This window comes from Eubalaena glacialis, chromosome 9 (genome assembly GCF_028564815.1).
Source record: "Eubalaena glacialis isolate mEubGla1 chromosome 9, mEubGla1.1.hap2.+ XY, whole genome shotgun sequence".
In the NCBI taxonomy this organism is placed as follows: domain Eukaryota; kingdom Metazoa; phylum Chordata; class Mammalia; order Artiodactyla; family Balaenidae; genus Eubalaena; species Eubalaena glacialis.
Genome location: NC_083724.1, coordinates 22,986,527 through 22,994,050, shown reverse-complemented (window position 1 = coordinate 22,994,050; position 7,524 = coordinate 22,986,527). Strand labels below are relative to the sequence as shown.

Genomic DNA, 7,524 nt, shown 5'->3' with positions numbered 1-7,524 from the left:
CCAACGTGCTCCACTGTAATTATTCCCTGGAAAATGCCTTCAGCTTCCTTGCTTCTCTCTTCCTCCCTCAAGCACCTTGGCATAAATCCCCGAATAAAACCAACCACTGACTTTTCCACTCCTTCCCATGAACAGCTGAACACTGTGAAAAATCACACAACCACACTGACTGGTTTTACTTTAATTATCACAGACAATGTGTAGGCACACTCAACCCTGTCCAGCAACTCCAGGATTCTCCAGTAAATTTGCTTTCTCACACAATGTGATAACAATTTTATTCTTTCACTTCTGTTCTCACACTTCAGCCCTCAAGAGATATTCTTATCTTACGCTTCACTGAGAAAACAGAAGCCATTAGACCGAGACCTTGTCTTTTCGTGGTCAAAGCTACCAACTTCTCTGCATCTGCACCCATCTTTTCTTTTCTTCCTGCAGTGATGGAGGAAGTGTCTCTCCTCCTATGAAAGGTTAAAGTAGTACTCGGATCGCAACTCTTCTAACCTTCTTGGGCTTACTTGGGTTATTTCTTTTCTCCTGCATAACCAACCTCTTCTGTATCAACTCGAAGATTTTCACTGCAAATAAAAAGACAGAAAACACCTATAAAGGCTCCCAAATTTACGTCTTCTGCCCACGGTCTAGAGCCAGACACCTGAGTGGATATTATGCTAATTTGTAGATCCATGTGTCCTTAAGCTTCCCGTATAAAACCTTATTATAGAGAATATTTCTGAAATGACTGTTTACCTAACTTCACAGATTATTTAGACTAAAAGTAAATAGGTGTTAGCCTGCACATTGGAGATTTTTCTTTGCAAATCTTTCTCCTCCCTTTAAAAATGAAGCCAAACTTATCCATTGCACTCCGGATGTGCTGACCCCTGCGATTTCCCCAAATGTGGGAAACTCGACTGCATAATTTGTGGTAGTGGGGGACTGCGTTCGTGCTTTTCCCATTAAAAAAAAAAAAAGAAGCAGCCAAACACCAGTGTTTCAATTGTGTGTCTGGCTCAAAATCCTCTTAACCACCAACCCATTAAGAAGCATGCCAAGGGAATGGGCATTGGAGCTATGTTTAGCTTTCCCCTTTTGTCTAGGCAACCAGTCAGATAGGTTTATCTTCCCTTTGTAGATGCTTGGTTTTAAAAAGTGCTTCATTCATGAATTCTGAAGGAAGACTAAGAAAAATTGGAACCATTCTAAATTGTGGAATTCAGCCATTAGACACCTGTAGCAGACTGTGCAGGGATGGGTAGCATTCTTTGGTGGATGATTTTGGAACTGGCGTAGTCTCTGTTGGATGCATTGTAACCAGTTGGAGAGATATGGGGCCAGAGTGAGATCCCTCTAGAATCTCTGCTCAACCAGATTCTATCTGTGGCTCTCTGGTGGTCAGCAAGTAAGCAGCTGGCTTCTGTCTCCCTGATGACCTAGTGGGTCCAGGCTATAAACCCACTAGGAGTGGCCCGTGTGAGTTGTGTGATTTTTCCGCTTGCTCTAAATAAGGATGCTGGAGGAGTGGGAGAATTGTAAAATGAGTTTCTCCACAGAAGTGACTGAGTGGGCCGGACAGTAAAGGGCAAGTGGAAGTGAAAAAGACTGGAAGGAATATTGACAGAATCCCCTCCCCCCTCCATTCTTTAAGTGGATGGCTGATAGAAGAGGTAAGGAGGAAACAGATACTAACTCTTTTAAAAAAGGAGGCATATATCAAGAAAGCAGAAGAGAGGTTATATACATACCAGTCTGACAAAATTTAAAAATGGGGTTGGCAATGCAATTCATGATATTCCAACTATATAAACCACCTCACTCACACTAGCAGACCTCTGGGCTAGAGATATGACCAAAAGGAAGTTCAAGAGTAATGCTGGCTTTGACTTAGCCCCTACTCCCGGCCCAGTTTAAAAATATTCTTTATTTAAAACTCAAAATGGATTAAAGACCTAAATGTAAGGCCAGACACTATCAAACTCTTAGAGGAAAACATAGGCAGAACACTCTATGACATAAATCACAGCAAGATTCTTTCTGACCCAGCTCCTAGAGAAGTGGAAATAAAAACAAAAATAAACAAATGGGACCTAATGAAACTTAAAAGCTTTTGCACAGCAAAGGAAACCATAAACAAGACCAAAAGACAACCCTCAGAATGGGAGAAAATATTTGCAAATGAAGCAACTGACAAAGGATTAATCTCCAAAATATAAAAGCAGCTCATACAGCTCAATAACAAAAAAACAAACAACCCAATCCAAAAATGGGCAGAAGACCTAAATAGACATTTCTCCAAAGAAGATATACAGATTGCCAACAAACACATGAAAGAATGCTCAACATCATCAATCATTAGAGAAATGCAAATCAAAACTACAATGAGATATCATCTCACACCGGTCAGAATGACCATCATCAAAAAATCTACAAACAATAAATGCTGGAGAGGGTGTGGAGAAAAGGGAACCCTCTTGCACTGTTGGTGGGAATGTAAATTGATACAGCCACTATGGAGAACGGTATGGAGGTTCCTTAAAAAACTAAAAATAGAACTACCATACGACCCAGCAATCCCACTACTGGGCATATACCCTGAGAAAACCATAATTCAAAAAGACACATGCACCCCAATGTTCATTGCAGCTCTATTTACAATAGCCAGGACATGGAAGCAACCTAAGTGTCCATCGACAGATAAATGGATAAGAAGATGTGGCACATATATACAATGGAATATTACTCAGCCATAAAAAGAAACGAAATGGAGTTATTTGTAGTGAGGTAGATGGAGTTAGAGTCTGTCATACAGAGTGAAGTAAGTCAGAAAGAGAAAAACAAATACAGTATGCTAACACATATATATGGAATCTAAGGGAAAAAAAAAAAAGTCATGAAGAACCTAGTGGCAAGACGGGAATAAAGACACAGACCTACTAGAGAATGGACTTGAGGATATGGGGAGGGGGAAGGGTAAGATGTGACAAAGAGAGAGAGTGGCATGGACATATATACACTACCAAACGTAAAATAGGTAGTGGGAGGCAACCGCATAGCACAGGGAGATCAGCTCTGTGCTTTGTGACCACCTATAGGTGTGGGATAGGGAGGGCGGGAGGGAGGGAGATGCAAGAGGGAAGAGATATGGGAACACATGTATATGTATAACTGATTCACTTTGTTATAAAGCAGAAACTAACACACCATTGTAAAGCAATTATACTCCAATAAAGATGTTAAAAAAAATAAATAAATACATTTCTTTTTATAAAAAAAAATTCTTTATTTAAAAAAAATGATCTTATAGTATCAATTCCTTGCCTTATAAGTATAGTGTACTTTAAAATACTGCAATATCCAAAAGTCATATATGGAATGGTTGTTTTTCAACTATTAATTTGTGAGTGTGTAGGTGTAACTTTTGCTCACTTAATACAAATCAACTTTTAGGCCAAGCAAGTCAATGGAAGTATGAAGAAAGTATACTCAATTTGAATGGAAAGAACTTTTAAAAGCCTTGTACCCAGAGATTATAACAAGAGGTCTTCTTTCATTTCAGGCAAATGGAGAGTATCGATACATCTGCGTTGGTCTGTGCATTTTGGTCAACCAATCATTAGTCACCCAGCATGGTAGTACAAGGGTCAGCTATCTGAAAGTATGAATTATAACAACCTTACTGTTGTAGTTGGACAGTAGATCCATTAGGCTAAAGTTTATGATTAGAGCAATTTTTTTTGCCTTAGTAATTTTTTTCTTTCTTTTTTTAAATTGGGGTATAGTTGTTTTACAATGTTGTGTAGAGCAATTTTTTATCTTTACTGTTTTGTCACTGGATATGTAGACAAAGCCAACTGAATCCAAATTGTTTTACCCAGATTTTTTGCCTGGTAGATTAATCAATTTATTCATCATTCAGAAAGTATTTATTGAATGCTAAGGCATTATGGCCTTAGTGTTTATTTACAGACAATTTTTTAGAGCAGTTTTAGGTTCACAACAAAATTGAGGGGGGGAAGGTACAGAGAGTTCCCATACACCCCTTTCCCCCACTTGCACAGCCTCCCGCATTATCAACATCCCCCCCACCAGAGTGGGACATTGGTTACAACTGATGAATCTACACTGACACATCCCAATCACCCAAAGTCCATAGTTTACACTAGGGCTCATTCATTCCTGTATAACATTCTGTTTGTTTGGACAAATGTATAATGACATGTATCCATCATTATACTATCATACAGAGTATTTTCACTGCCCTAAAAATCGTCTGTGCTTTGTCTATTCATCCCTCCCTCTCCCAACCCCTGACAACCACTGATTTTTTTTTTTTTTTGCTGTCTCCATAGTTTTGCTTTTTCCAGAATGCCATATAGTTGGAATCATACAGTATGTAGCCTTTTCAAATTGGTTTCTTTCACTCAGTAATATGCATTTAAACTTCCTTCATGTCTTTTCATGGCTTGATAGCTCACTTCTTTTTAACCCTGAATATTATTCCATCGCCTGGATGTACCACATTTATCCATTCACTTACTGAAGGACAAACTTAGTGCTTCCAAGTTTTGGCAGTTATGAATAAAGCTGCTATAAACATCCATATGCAGGTTTTTGTGTGGACACATTTTGAACTCCTCTGGGTAAATACCAGGGAGTGCAATTGCTGGAGTGTAAGGTAAGAGTATGTTTAGTTTTATAAGAAAATGCCAAACTGTCTTCCAAAGTGACTGTACCTTTTTGCACTTCCACTAGCAGTGAATGAGAGCCCCCACTGCTCCACATCCCCCTCAGCGTTTGGTGTTGTCAGTGTTCCGGATTTTAGCCATTCTAATAGATGTGTAGTGGTATCTCGTTGTTTCAATTTGCATTTCCCTGATGACATATGATGTGGAACATCTTTTCATATGTTTATTTGCCATCTGTATATCTTCCTTGTTGAGGTGTCTCAAGATTTTTGACCCATCTTTTAATCAGGTCTTTCATTTTCTCATTGTTGAGTTTTAAGAGTTCTCTGTATAATTTGGCTAACAGTTCTTTATCAGATGCGCCTTTTGCAAATATTTTCTCCCAGTTTGTGGCTTGTCTTCTCATCCTGTCAACACTGTCTTTCACAAAGCACAAGTTTTTAAATTTTAATGAAGTCCAACTTATCAATCATATCTTTCATGGATTGTGCTTTTGGTGTTGTATTGTTAAAGTCACCAACATACTCAAGTTGAGATAGCTTTTTAATCTGTGATTTTATTTTTAAAATATATATGCATTGAGCATTTTTTTTCTTCATTTGGAAAAGAAAGATTTTGAGACTTCCTGCAATGTGTGTGAATTAGTTGTGAGTGTACTTGCAAATCTGCAAATGTTACTGTTAACAGAGACTTCTATTTTGGAATAAGTATGTGTGCTTAGTCTGTGACAAGTTAACATCAAATGAAATAAAATTAAGTTTATGGAAGTTTCAAGTCCATATTGATACTAGAAAATTAATTGTATTCCATATGACTTTCCAATACTGTTTATCAAAACTTAGAAATGCTGTAGAGGTCAATCTCAGTTACCAGAATCCAAAATTCAGCTGTGATCAAGTTGCTAATCATGAACTCTGTTTTAGGCTATAAGTCTACTAACTCACTGAGGTCATTTGACTAGAGATTGTCTGTGAGGAAATCACTGTTTACTATGCTATCATTTCTCCTTTTATAAAGAAATCCAAGGAAGAGATAAATAAGGAATAGAATGTATAGGCTACATCTCAAAATTCCATGTTTGCTCATCTAATCTTGAAATTTGGACTAAAATAAATAGAGCCAAAGGCCAGAGATTAGATAATAAGGTTGTTTTGGTTTCAGATGTTATTGCTGAAATAATTTAATATTGGTCACTACAACCCTAATTGTGTTGGGGTTTTGTTGATTTATTGAACGTGTTTTTACCTAAGCAGTTGAGCCACAGGAGGTAATAGCTCTTAAACCCCATTCCCCGGGTTCTAGTATGAAATGAACCAATGAGTGATAAGCCTCCCTGCTTCTTCTAGTACAGCCTTGGGAAAGAAAGTCAGTAAACAAGAAGTTCTGCTCTGTGGACAACGGTTGTGGGGAAAGGGACTTCCCTGGAGGCGCAGTGGTTAAGACTCCGCGCTCCCAATGCAGGGGGCCCGGGGTTCGATCCCTGGTCAGGGAACTGGATCCCACATGCATGCTGCAACTAAGAGTTCACATGCCACAACTAAGGAGCCCTCGAGCCACAACTAAGGAGCCGGCAAGCCGCAACTAAGGAGCCCATGAGCCACAAGGAAGGAGCCCGTCTGCCACAACTAAGACCCAGTGCAACCAAATTAAAAAAAAAAAAGGGTTGTGGGGAAAACATTACAAATGGGATAGCCCTGTGGCTGCAGTTAGGGGTACATCCATTCCTATTGGATCAAGATGTAGGGCTTTTTACAAATACTGTTGGATTCAATTAGCTGTTATTTTTTTCTTGTATTCCCTTATCTGGTTTTGGAATCTATATTACACTAACTTCATAAAATGAGTAGGCAGGTTTTGAAAGTTGTCTATTTTTTTGGTAACAACTTGTTCTTTTCAGGAGAACAGTCTGATGACTTTTTTGGTCATCAACAGTCTGATGACAGTCTGATGACTTTTTCAGTTTCCTTAATATTTATACAAGCACCACTTTTGGCATTTTATATATTTCTAGGAACTTTTGCATCCCATCCATGTTTTCAACTTACTATCTATTTGGTGGTTTTCCTAATATTTTATTCTAGATTCTGTTTCATGGAGTTTTCTACAATGAGAGAGATGAAATGAAACCTGAGCAGGTCAACACTTTTCAAACACATCGTCCACCTCTCTGAGTAGGGTAATTCTGCCCAGGATGTAGCACCCCCATGACTAGTCTATCATCTCTTACCTGGCCTGGCCCTTCTGTGGTCCTCCCTGGTTGCCATCTAGTTTGTCTTACCTTCTCTCAGAGTTCTAACCCCAGCTTAGGCATCCTCCTTGATGATGCCGGCCATGGTTAATAACCAAAAGGGGTAAAAGAGAACTCTAAGGGGTACAGAGGAAAGAAGTAGTAAATGCATGCTTTATAGGTACAGGATTTCCTTTTGGAGTGATGAAAGTTTCCGAAACTAGATCGTGGTGATGGTTGCACAACTTTGTGAAAGTACTTCATGCTGCTGGATTGTACACTCACTTTAAAATGGTATGCCTGAAACTAATATAATACTGCATGTCAATTATACATCAACATAAATACATACATACATACACTGGTTCAGATGGTAAATTTTGTTATGTGTATTTTTCCACAATAAAAAAAAATTAATCTCAGACTTGGGGCAAGAGCCTCCTCTGAGTTTCTTAGTTCCTTATTTATTTACATTTCCCTCAGTCGCAGGGGTAGTAGCTACCCTTTGCATTTACTATTTAAAAAAAAATTTTTTTTTGAGGGCTTCCCTGGTGGTGCAGTGGTTGAGAATCTGCCTGCCAATGCAGGGGACGCGGGTTCGAGCCCTGGTCT

General features: G+C 38.8%; 1 pseudogene; it reads left to right on the top strand.

Annotated features, from left to right (window-relative positions):
* The first annotated feature begins 807 nt into the window (after window positions 1–807).
* LOC133098435 (U1 spliceosomal RNA) lies at window positions 808–960 on the top strand (annotated as a pseudogene).
* Window positions 961–7,524: the final 6,564 nt, after the last annotated feature.